Source organism: Aotus nancymaae, unplaced genomic scaffold (assembly GCF_030222135.1).
Source record: "Aotus nancymaae isolate 86718 unplaced genomic scaffold, 86718_ANA_hifiasm-v0.15.2.pri h1tg000001l, whole genome shotgun sequence".
NCBI classification, from domain to species: Eukaryota; Metazoa; Chordata; class Mammalia; order Primates; family Aotidae; genus Aotus; species Aotus nancymaae.
This window is the reverse complement of record NW_026988412.1, coordinates 549,575-562,838: the sequence shown is the minus strand read 5'-3', so window position 1 is coordinate 562,838 and position 13,264 is coordinate 549,575. Positions and strand designations below refer to the sequence as shown.

The 13,264-nt window shown below is 46.7% G+C and overlaps 1 protein-coding gene and 1 pseudogene across 2 annotated transcripts in view; one reads left to right on the top strand and one right to left on the bottom strand.

Moving 5' to 3' along the window:
* NINL (ninein like) overlaps positions 1-13,264 on the bottom strand; it is a 179,211-nt gene that overhangs the window by 86,367 nt on the left and 79,580 nt on the right. The gene's annotated exons all lie outside the window — the stretch shown is intronic.
* Positions 2,367-11,537, top strand: LOC105728315 (programmed cell death protein 7-like; annotated as a pseudogene).

Here is a 13,264-nt window from a genome sequence, read left to right as displayed (position 1 = left end):
TTGAAACAGGGTTTCCGTCTTGTTGGCTGGGGTGCAGTGGCGTTCAAGCTCCTGGGCTCAAGCAATCCTCCCACCTCAGCCCCCAAGTAGCTGGGACTACAGGTGTGCAGCACCCCACCCAGCTACTTTTAAACTTTTTTGTAGCGATGAGGTCTCCCTATATTGCCCAGGCTGGTCTCAAATTCCTGGGCTCAAGTGATCCTCACCTTGGCCTCCCAAAGGGCTGGGATTACAGGTGTGAGCCACCACATCTGGCCCAAATGTTTTGATTTTTGAGCCATGTGAGTATGTTATTTGACAAAACAAAAACTGATGTAAAACCAATGGGTCAATGAGCCGTACACCTGCTGGCTCCACATATGCAACACGGCAGTGCTCCTAGGGAGGTGTGAGGTTCATTATGGAGCCAGTCCTTCCCATACACAACATTAAAACACAGTACAGAATACCGGAATAAACACTGAACTTCACAGATGCAGCACCCCACGTGCACAGTGGTGTGGCCGTCAAGCAGTGCCACCCTCTGTGGGTGACGGGGATGCATTACAGGGAGGCCCCCTGGAGGGACAGTCCTGGGCTGCTGCAGGTGGAGGGTGGTTTCGGGGAGGCAGAACCTGGAAACGAGCTCCGTACCTTCGCCGTCCCACTGCAGGGGGCGCAGCTACCTCAGAACACTGTCTCCTTCAGACCCACAGTGGCATCACAGGCCACTATTAATGGGGCTCCGGACAGGAGTTGAAACGGACATCTACACTCGCATTCTTGCTGCTTGGTCTCTCTCCCCCTTTCTCAGGGATCCAGCCTCTACTCACCACAGTGGCGTCTAAGAAACAAACATGTTGCCCTGGCCGGGCTGGGGGCTCCCCTAGGGTTAGAGGTCGGCTTATCTGGGTGACAGATGCCCCGGTGTGAAATGCTGGAGGACACCCCAGCCCATCCCAACCCTGCAGTGCCACTGGAAAATGAACATGTGTCGCCAAGTGAAGGGCAGGGAGGGTGGCCATGGCCTCTGTACCTCGGGCACCGTCCTGAGAGGGGATTCCTGTGGTCACCAGGTGTGGGGGGTTCTATTTCCGTCCAGCTTCTTCCCCTGAAAGCAGCGGCTGAGAGGGGTGGGCTCTGCCACGTCTCAGAGGGGTGGGCTCCATGGCCCAGTGCAAAGGCCTTGTTCCTAGACAGTGGACCACCCTAGAAGGGTGGAGTCTGCTAGGCCTGTAAAAATACTACATGGCATATTTTATTTCTTCCCCCATAACATTAATCAAACCCACATTTGCTTTCCAGAGTTCTCTCAGCTCACCCCAGCTTCCACTGAGTAAGAAATCCTTTGACGACCTGGACATGGTATAGATGGTGGGCAGCCCTCAAGGGCACAGCCAGGACAGACATGGTCCCAGGATGCCATGTGTGGCTGGCCAACCATGGATTGGCATGGATTCTGCTCCCAGGCATGGACATGGCCTGGCCCAGGGTCACAGTGCGGGGAAGGGCTGGGGAGCACAGAACTGGGGAGCACAGGGCTGAGGAGTACAGAACTGGGGAGCACAAGGCCAGGGAGCATAGAACTGGGGAGCACAAGGCTGGGGAGGATAGAACTGGGAAGCACAGGGCTGGGGAGCACAGGGCCGGGAAGCACAGAACTGGGGAGCACAGGGCCAGGAAGCACAGAACTGGGGAGCACAGGGCCAGGAAGCACAGAACTGGGGAGCACAGGGCCGGGGAGTATAGACCTGGGGAGCACAGGGCTGGGGAGCACAAGGCTGGGGAGCACATAACTGGGGAGCACAGGCAGGGAACACAGGGCCGGGGAGCACAGGGCTGGGGAGCACAGACGGGGAACACAGGACCAGGGAGCACAGGGCCGGGGAGCACAGGGCCAGGGAGCACAGGGCCGGAGAGCACAGAGCTGAGCAGCACAGAGCTGGGGAGCACAGACGGGGAACGCAGGACCAGGGAGCACAGGGCTGGGGAGCACAGGGCCAGGGAGCACAGGGCCGGAGAGCACAGAGCTGAGCAGCACAGAGCTGGGGAGCACAGAGCTGGGCTTCAGGCTCTGACCAAGGGTGGCAGCAGAAGATGCTTGCTAGCCGGGGCTTCTGGGCTGTCAGCTGCTACGGACCCTGCCAACTGACCTACAGTGTTTGATCAAATTACACAAGTGCTGCCCTTCAGTGACTGGCGGGCACTTGATAAATGTTACCAAAACGTACACTAACATGGGCAAAGCTGGGGTCACCTCACTGGCAGGAGTGCTGAGGCCCAGCATCCAGTGTCTGACTTCCCTGCAGCATAGCTGTGTGCACACTCAGGGCATCAGCTAGGATGGCAGGGGTAAGGAGTCAGGGAACAGCCATGCTCCTGCTGCCATGATCAATGGAGAGAGGCCAAGGTCAGATGCCAGAGTTCACAGCAGCAGGATCTCCCTGACCCAAGGAAAGGCAATCCGAGATAAATAGAGGCTGGCAATGCTGACTCCACAGCCACAGAGAACCAGCAACCTGGGGAGCACTGTGAGGCTGCAGGGACCCTGTGTGGCCAAGGCAGGCAGCTCAGCTCTGGACAAGTCCCAGCTCCTGCCATTCGCAGCCTCATGTTTGACAGAGTGGACTAAAACACCTGCTGCTGAGGGCGCGATAACTGAAAACACCACGTGCTCCATACAAAGACTGCTGCTTACTCATTATGCACCGCAACACTGCCACCAAGGACACCAGAACTACCATCCCATGTACGTACGGGTACCCAGAATCCGAGCCTCATGCTGCTCAAACCCTATTTCCAGAGATTCCTCACTGCAAATTGGCCTCCCTTTCTCTCCCTACTTGGAAATGCAACCAATGCAAATGACAAAACACTGAGGGCAGAAAGACAGTTGCCTTAATTCTCCCCAGGGAGCCCACGGCACGTGAACTGCCCACCCACAGCCCTCTGTTTAGACTCCCCAAAGCCTCTACCTGAGGGTGGAGGCAAGGACACCCCTTCTCTATCACCCTTCCACAGACCCACGGGGAGGAGGAAAGAAATGGGGAGATTTCCCTGAACTCTTAGGACCAAGATACTCGTCCGGCACTGCGGCTACACACCCCCACAGGTTCCTTGGGGCTCTCAGGGGCTCCTAGGCCTGCACAGGTGCCTCAGTGCAGACTCACAACAAGCAGCTCACTATAAATAATACATACTCTTTACCTGGGCAGTTCAGAGGCCTCTTCAGTTTCTTCTTCATTCAAATTGAATTATTTAATACTTCTCGGTATTCCACATGTACATAAAATGTTTGCTCATCAATATCACCAGAAAACGTGGCAGGCATTCAGCAGTTGACTACAAAATTAGGGGCAATATTACAGATCAAAAGAAACACAGTTTCTCTTAGTTTCATTTTTGGAAATTGGAATGAGTAGGCTTTCAATAATCCTAATGCTATAAAGCTTAATTTAAAATACAAACATCAACTTTGCCACTAAATGAAAGAAAATTCTGTTTTCATCCAGAGGGGAAAAGCCTGTCCCCAAACAAACTGGACACTGCCCCAGAGATAGATGATGGTGTCATTGCTCTGCAGGACAGTGCAGCCCTCTGGAGGCTCGAGGAGCAAGGTGGTGGTTTGCATTTAATTTCGTTAATTTATGCACAGTGACGAGGGAATTTAATCTATGCCACCCCAGAATCCACTGGGCATTGAAGGCAGAGAAGGGATTCATGACCATTCGAAGGCAGCCTAGGTGTGCCGATCACCTAGGGAACCAGAGTGTCCGTAACAGGAAGCTATTCCCAATAAGGCTCTCTGTAAATCCCACTCACCTAGAAAGAACAGGGCTGAGGCAGCCGTTGGAGGGCACTCTTTTTTTTATCTGGAAAGATGTTATAATCCCAATAAAACAATGAAGCCAGTGTCTAGCTTCCAGCAGAGCAGACCTCAGCACTACTTCAAATGACCTTGCCAGTAGGAATCAACTTTCACACTCTAGTAGTTCTGAGAGATTAGGAATCACTTCTGTTTTAACTGTTTTCATGGCTTTTGCTTATTTTTCACAATTTTTGCTATTTATTTATTTTGCAGGCCCCAAATATCTCAACAATCAGGTCTGAAAAGCTATCCCTTTTTTATCAAGTAAGGTTTAAGAAGTTTTTTATTGTTCCAGTCCCAAAAATATAAAAATAAGCTTATACCTCATTTAAGTGTTAACTAGTACAATACATATTTTCCCTAGAAAGTAGATTTTTAGACTAAAAGCTACAAAGATACCAAATGTTAAAACTGTTCTAGAACACCTATTTTTCTGTGGTCTCCTTAAAAAGACATGTTGGTACCTATCAATGGCAGACTCTGCTGTCAAAGTCTCCGGTTTTAACGTGGGCTCTGCCACTTTCTAGCTCTGTGGCCTTGGACCAGTTACTTCACCTCCCTGAGCCTCAGTTTCCTGATCTGAACAACCTGATTAGGACATTATGAGCATTAAAAGAGCTACTACTGGTCGGGTGCAGTGGCTCATGCCTGTAATCCCAGCACTTTGGGAGGCCAAGGCAGGTAGATCATGAGGTCAGGAGTCTGAGACCAGCCTGGCCAACACAGTGAAACCCCGTCTCTGCTAAAAATACAAAAATTAGCCTGGCATGGTGGTGGGTGCCTGTAATCCCAGCTACTTGGGAGGCTGAGACAGGAGAGTTACTTGAACCCGGGAGGCAGAGGTTGCAATGAACTGAGATCGCGCCACTGCGCTCTAGCCGGGGTGACAGTGTGAGACGCCATCTCAAAAAGAATAAAAAAAGCGCTAATGCTAAGCATGTTAGATACTGAGACCAGTGCCTGGTCGATGGCAAGTACTGAATAAATGTTAGCATGCCTCCTATTACACAGGCAAATGTGTCTGGGACTGTACACATGTCTCTAACCATCTTCACGCTAGGTGGGCATTTATAGCTTCCAAGATAAATAATCATATACAGATAATCTTGCAAGTTCCTACTGTATGTCAATACATGTAAAGACTTTTTATCCATACATACTTATATTCATGCTGGGACTATAGATGCAAAATTTGTGTCTAATCATAATTACAAAATATCCGTACAATTAGTTATAGACACGAGATTATCCACATACACTTGTATGTATATAAAATGAGCTCTCTCTATATATATCATTACAAAAATAGGAAACTTTATTCTCAGCATCAATATCAACTTCTAGCATAAATCTGCAAGAAAGCAATAGTTCCTCTTTTTTGCTGGAAATAGCCAATAACAGAAATAGAAGAAATGAAAGAACTAGATAAGCAAATTTGCACCCACCACGGTAATAGCTGTAATAAAACAAGAATCATCTGTGTATGATCAAAAACGCTGGGAGGGGTGACATCGTGCACAACAGTGGAGCAGGAAGCTCTAGGGGTCAGATGCTCCCACAGAAACTACTGAGCAACTGCAATCAACTATTTCAAAACTCTGGAATCATTTCAGATCATTATAGGCCTGCTACCTACCATTCATGTTTCTCAGACACTGCTCCTGCTTTCCTGGAGCTGGAGGACAGAAGACTGCACTCCCGGGGTATCTGGCTGGTGCTATGGTGGGCAGTGGGAACCCTGTCCTCCAAAGCATGGGGTTCAGGGTTTTGGCTGGTCTAGTGGTTCCTTTAGGGACTAAAGCAGACCTTGCCTTGCTTTCAGCTTTCCTGGGCTACAGAAGCTTCCCTCAAAAGTATCTACCAGAAGATATAAAGGGATGAGAATACCTTTCGGGAAGGGGGAGTTTTGACAGGTCACTGGCTGACTGTGAAGAACAGAAACTTCAGTCACTACACACAACAAAGATTACACAATTTGAAGAATGAAGAAAAAGACGAAGAAAAGTGAACAGAGTCTAAAGATCAAGTGTACAATCAGAGGAGACCAAGAAGAATGGGGCAGAGAAAACATTCACAGAAAAAATGGCCAAAAACTTCTCAAATCCGATGAAAGACACGCATATTCAGATCCAAAAGGTAATGAGTCCAAAAAGAATATTCTTAAAGAGATCTACACTGAGACTCATTATAGCCATATAGTCAAATCCTAAAGGCAAATAGAGAATTGTGAAAGCAGCCCTCGGAGCTGCTCTGTGAAGTAGCCATTTATTTATTTGTTCACTTCTCTAATAAACTTACTTTCACTTAAAAAAAAAAAAAAAAGGGGCCGGGTGTGGTGGCTCACATCTTTAATCCCAGCATTTTAGGAGGTCAAGGCAGGCAGATCACTTGAGGTCAGGAGTTTGAGACCAGCCTGGCCAACATGGTAAAACCCTCTCTGTACTAAATATACAAAAATTAGCCGGGTGTAGTGTCGGGCGCCTGTAATCCCAGCTACCTGGGAGGCTGAGGCAGGAAAATTGCTTGAACCCAGGAGGCAAAGGTTGCAGTGAGCCAAGACTGCGCCACTGCACTCCAGACTGGGCGACAGAGGTAGACTCTGTCTTCAAGAAAAAAAAAATATGGCTTATTAATAGGAAAGAAAAAAAGTAAAATGATCTGTTTGTAGATGATATATAATCTGTGTAGAAAATCCTAAAGATTACACATACACACACTCACACACACAAACACCACCCATCTGTTAGGAATAAGTGAATTCAACACTTAAAAGTCAGTTGTGGCCAGTGTGGTGGCTCATGCCTATAATCCCAACACTTTGGGAGGCTAAGGCAGGGAGACAGCCTGAGCTCTGGAGGTCCAGACTAGCCAGTGCAACATGGCGAAACCCTGTTTCTACAAAAAATAGAAAACTTAGTGTGGTGCTCTGTGCCTACAGTCCCAGCTACTCAGAAGACTGAGGTAGGAGTGAGGCAGGATAATAGGATCTGGAGGCAGGGATCCTATGGCTGTTTCATGCTCAACTAAATTGAAAGGAAAACCCTAACTTTCCAAGCCTAAATAACAAAACGACCAGAGGCTACTCAGGCTACTCCCTTTGCAAACCTCCCACCTTTTCTGCGTGGCAGATGGGAAATTGGCTGTCTGCAACCAATCAGACTGATTGCAGGTGGAATCCTCCTTTGCAATGTTTGTAACTTTACCTTAGCCTCTGATTGGCTACAAAAAGCAACCAATCAGATGTTGCACAAGAGTGTACATTTGTAACTCCACTTCAGCCTCTGATTGGTTCCCAAAAGCAATGAACTGGGGGCCACCACTTGATTTACATGAGGTGGGCATGAAGTGGCCAATGTGAAACCTCTAGCTGGAGGTTTCTGGACAGGAGAAGATTCTGTATGCAGGCCCTTGAGGCGTTGCTCAGCCTGCTCCCACCACACTGTGGAGTGTACTTTTGTTTTCAATAAATCCTTGCTTTCGTTCTTTTGTTGTTTCATTCTTGCTTTGCTTTGCTGCATGTTTTGTTCAATTCTTTGTTCAAAATGCCAAGAACCTAGACAACTTGCAGTCAAGACCCCCTGAACTCCAGCCTGAGCAACAGAGTGAGACCGTGTCTCAAAAAAAAAAAAAAAAAAAAAAAATTTAGTTGCAATTCTATATACCAGCAATGAACAATCTGAAAAGGAAATTAGGAAAACAATACCATCTATAATAGCATCAAAAGAAATAAAATACTTCAGAATAAATGTAAACAAGGATGCAAAAAATTTGTACAGTGAAAACTATAAAACACTGCAAATAGAAATGAAAAAAAGATATAAATGAATGAAAAGACATCTCATATTCAAGGACTGAAAGACTCAATATTGTTACGATGACAAAACTATCCAAGGCAATGTACAAATTCAACGTAATTCCCATCAAAATCCCAAAGTCACATTTTGGAGAAATGAAAAAGCCCATCCTAGAATTCATATAAAATCTTGAGTGACCTCTAACAGCCAAACAATCTTGAAAAAGAAGAACCAAGTTGGAGCACTCAAACTTCACCATTTTGAAACTCACTACAAGGCCACAGAGTAATCAAAACAGTACGGTAATGGAAAGAATTAGGCTGGACTCTTACCTTACATTATATATGAAACCTAACTCAAAATGGGTTAGACAAAAAGGTAAAGACTAAAACTATAAAACTCTTAAAAGAAAACATAGGCGAAAAGATTCAGGACACTGGATTTGGCAAGGATTTCTGGATGGCACCAAAAGCACAAGTAATAACAGGAAAAATAAAATCAGATAAATTAGACTTCATCAAAATTAAAAATTCTGTGCATGAAAAGACACTATCAAGAGAATAGATACCCCAATTACCCTAATTTGATTATTATACATCATATGCCTATATCAAAACATCACATGTACCTCATAAATACGTACAACTATTATATATCTGCAATAATTAAAAATACTTTTGTTTTTTGAGACAGAATCTTGCTCTATGGCCCAGGCTGGTGTGTAGTGGCACAATCATGTTTCACTCTATCTTCACCCTCCAGGGCTCAACCGATCCTTCCACCTCAGGTTTCTGAGTAGCTGGGACCACAGGTGTACACCACCTCTCTGGCTACTTTTTTATTTTATTTTTTTTGTAAACATGGACGTCTCATTATATTGCCTAGGTTGGTCTTGAACTCCTGGGCTCAAGCAATCCTCTTGCCTTGGCCTCTCAAAGTGCTGGGATTACAGGCATGAGCCACCATGCCCAGCCACAAAAAGTTTTGTGTGTGTTTTTTTTTTTTTTTTGAGACAGTTTCACTCTTGTTGCCCAGGCTGGAGTGCAATGGTGCAATCTCAGCTCACCGCAACCTCCGCCTACCAGGTTCAAGTGATTCTCCTGCCTCAGCTTCCCAAGTCGCTGAGACTACAGGCATGCACCATGAAACCTGGCTAATTTTGTATTTTTTTAGGAGAGACAGGGTTTCACCATATTGGTCAGGCTGGTCTCTAACTCCTGACCTCAAGAGATCCACCTGCCTTGGCCTCCCAAAGTGTTGGGATTACAGGCCTGAGCCACGGCGCCTGGCCAAAAAAACACTTTTTAAAGACACTATTAAGAGATACAAACACAGGTGGACACAGTGGTACGTGCCTGTAGTCCCAGCTACTTGGGAGGCTGAGGCAGGAGGACTGCTTGAGCCCAGGTGTTTCAAGTCCAGCCCAAGCAACATAGCAAGGCCTTGTCTTTTAAGAAGAGAGACAGAGAGAGAATCCATGCAATAGATAATACCTGATAAAGAATATCCAGAATAAAAATCTCTACAACTCAACAACAAAAACACAGTTCAAAAATGAGCAAAGGGGTGTGGTAGCTCACTCCTGTGGTCCCAGCACTTTGGGAGGCCAAGGCGGGCGGATCACTTGAGGTCAGGAGTTTGAAACCAGCCTGGCCAACATGATGAAACCCCATCTCTACTGAAAAAAAAAAAACAAAAATTAGCCAGGCGTGGTTTGGTGGTGGGCACCTGTAATCTCAGCTACTCGGGAGGGTGAGACAGAAGAATCACTTGAACCCAGAAGACAGAGGCTGTAGTGATCAAGATTGTCCATGCAGTCCAGCCTGGGTGACTGAGCTCTGTCTGAAAAAAAAAGAAAAAAGCTGATATAAAAAAATCAACTGTAAGACAGGCGTGGTTCATGCCTATAATCACAGCACTCTGGGAGGCTGAGGTGGGTGGATCACTTGAGGCCATGAGTTCAAGACCAGCCTGGCCAACATGGTGAAATCTCATCTCTACTAATCCAAAAAAATTAGTCAGGTGTGATGGTGCATGCCTGTAATCCCAGCTACTCAGAGGCTGAGGCATGAGAAGCACTTGAACCCAGGAGGCAGAGGTTGCAGCGAGCCAAGATCATGCCACTGCACTCCAGCCTGGGTGACAGAGAGATGTCTCAAAAAAAAAAAAAAAAAATTATATTTCTATATACATGCAATGAACAATCCTACTAGAGCATCAAAAAGAATAAAATAGGTATACATTTAATTTAAAAACATAAAACCTATTCTCTGGAAACAAACATAGTTGAAAGAAACTTAAACCAGGTGTGGTGGCTCACATCTGTAATCCTAGCACTTTGGGAGGCCAAGGCAGGCAGACTGCTTTAGCTTAGGGGTCTGAGACCAGCCTGGGCAACATGGTGAGACCTCATCTTTACAAAAAATGAACAAAATCAGCTGGGCATGGTAACATGCACCTGCAGTCCCAGCTACTTGGGAGGTTGAACTTGGAGGATCTCTTCAGCCTGAGAGGTTGAGGTTGCAGTGAGCCAAGGTTGCACCACTGCACTCCAGCCTGGACCCTGGGCAACAGAACAAGACTATGTCTCAAAAAAAAAAAAAGTTTAAAAGTAACCAAATAAATGGAGACACATCTGTGGTAGTTCCTCAAAGATATATTCACTTCCTAATGTCTGCAACCTGTGAATATTATTTTATATATTAACAGCAAAAAACGTTAAGTAGATTAAGGAACTTGGGAGGAGGAGTTTATCCAAGATTATCCAGGTGGGACCTGATGCAATTACATATAGGCTCATAAACGGCAGAAAGAGCGGGACCCCGCGGCGGGCGGGCTGTCCGGTTCCCCAGCGCACGCATGCCGGGCCCAGCCTTGGCGGAGTGCGCGCGCGATTGCGCGGGGCTCTGCGCCTGGTTCGGCTTCTGCGCGGCCTCAGCCAGGCCTTGCGTGAGGCCGAAGCCAACGGCGCCGCCTGGGCCCTGCTGCATGCCCAGGCCGCGCCACTGCGCGCGGAACTGGCCGACCAGCTACAGCCATTGACCCAGGCTGCCTGTGTGGGCGAGGCGCGGAGGACTCTGGAGAGGGTCCGGCGCCGCCGGCTGCCGCTTCGCGAGAGGGCCCGGGAACGCGAGGCCGAGCGGGAGGCAGAGGCCACGCGAGCGGTGGAACGCGAGCAGGAGATTGACCGCTGGAGGGTCCAGTGTGTGCAGGAGGTGGAGAAGAAGCGGGAACAGGAACTCAAAGCAGCCGCTGATGGCGCACTATCTGAAGTGAGGAAAAAACAAGCAGATACTAAAAGAATGGTGGACATTCTTCGGGCTTTGGAGAAGTTGAGGAAACTGAGGAAAGAGGCTGCAGCAAGGAAAGGGGTCTGTCCTCCATCTCAGCAGATGAGACTTTTGAGCATCATCTTCAGCGACTGAGAAAACTCATTAAAAAGCGCTCTGAACTGTGTGATGCTGAAGACAGAGCCCTCAGTGTTATGCTGGAAGGAGAACCCGAGGAAGAGAGGAAAAGAGAATTAGAAAAGAAAGAAAAGAAAAAGAAAATTTTACTTCAGAAACGTGAAATTGAGTCCAAGTTGTTTGGGGATCCAGACGAGTTCCCACTTGCTCATCTCTTGGAGCCTTTCCGACAGTATTACCTCCAAGCTGAGCACTCCCTGCCAGCGCTCATCCAGATCAGGCATGATTGGGATCAGTACCTGGTGCCATCCGATCATCCCAAAGGCAACTTCATTCCCCAAGGATGGGCCCTTCCCCCGCTCCCCAGCAACGACATCTGGGCAACTGCTGTTAAGCTGCATTAGTAAAGATGCTCCAGGAGTGTGGTCCAGCCAACGCTCTTTCCAGCTCTAAATATTAGTGATGATGCCATCTTTTGCTGTAGATTAAACTGCAACTTCTCAATTCCATCTGGCGTTTCCCTACCCTGAAGTTATGTTTTTCTTCTGTGCTCTGTGCTGATTCAGAGGTGCCTCTTGAATCAGGAGATTAATGTGTTTCTTCGGGAAGGGACTTAGGTGAACTGAGGTTATTACCACAGGCAGTGAATGACCTTGGTTCACCAGATTTGCCTCTGTTTTGAGGGGCTTGGTCCAGAGTGACTTGTTAATTTACTCTAACTTCCTTGTGTGGTGATAGGTAAGTACACTCGAACACTCAATACAGGTGTGTGATGGGTAGATTGCACAACCCTTCCACTAATAGTGAGTGTGAAGGCAAGCTTGATGCAAAACCTCCTGACCTTTTCTACCTGAAGAGCCCTTTGACTTCTGGGAAGAAAGGTCAAAAACATGTTATCTTCAGTTTTGTTAATCCCAGTTTGTGTGCAGCTTGGGAGGCTGCTAGTTAGGAGATGGCAATGGCTATAGGCTGAGTTGCCAGAAAAGATGGTGGCCTAGTTTTATTTTCATGTGGAGAACTTAGAAAACCTTAAGAGTACCCAAATTGGATTGTGTTTTAATGGACGATGGCCGTATTTTTTCCATCCTAATGAAAGCACCTGTTAACGTTTCTAAGGGTCTAGTTCAGAATCACCAAGGATATTTCCCTGATGGGAGTGGGACTTTAATCTCACTACGTCACATTGTAGGAGCCAGTGTAGCTATGGAATTCCCTTAGGAACTCAAGCTTCTAAAACTATCCATGTAGTCAAATCTGGGGGAAAAGCAAATAAAAATAATAAAACTTATTTTTTATATTCATTAATAAATGCTGTTGTGCTTGGAGATGATCACTCATATAAACATCATTTTTTTGGTTCTGTTTTGGATTTTTGCCAATTTTGTTATTTATATTTTCAAAAAACTAAATAAAAATCATTTTTATTTAAAAAAAAAAAAAAGGCAGAAAGCATTTTGAGAGAGAAGAGGAGAAGGCAATGTGACCAGAGGCAAAAAGGCTGGAGTGATGCAACCATAAGCCAAGGAATGCCTGCAGCCCCCAGAAGCTGAACAAGCCAGGGCAGGAATTCTTCCCTGGAATCTAGAGAGAGCAAGTGGCCCTGCCAACACCTTGTGTTTAGACTTCTGGCCTCCCGACTGTCACAGGATAGATTTCTGTTGTTTAACCCTAACCCAATTTGTGTTAGTTTGGTACAGCAGCCCTAGGAACGAATACAACATCCTGTATCTCAACGTTGTTAAGGCGGCTGCACTCCCTCACCCCACAGAGTCGATGCAATCTCTACCAAAAGCTCAGCTGGCTTTTTTAGAGAAATTAACAAGTTGACCTTAAAATTCATATGGAAATTCAAGGGGCCAAGAATCACCAAAACAATCCTGGAAAAGAAGAAAATAGTTGGATATTCCCACTCAATTACAAAACTTACTACAAAGATACAGTGCAGTATGGTACTGGCATAAAGACAGATACACAGACAAATGGAATAGCATTGAGAGTCCAGAAACAAACCTTTGCATTTACAGTCCATTGATTTTTTTTCTTTCTTTCTTTCTTTTTGAGATGGAGTCTTGCTCTGTCGCCCAGGCTGGAGCGCAATGGCGTGATCTCTGCTCACCACACCTCCACCTCCTGGATTCAAGCGATTATCCTGCCTCAGCCTCCAGAGTAGCTGGGATAATAGGTGCGTGCCACCATGCCTGGCTCATTTTTTGTGT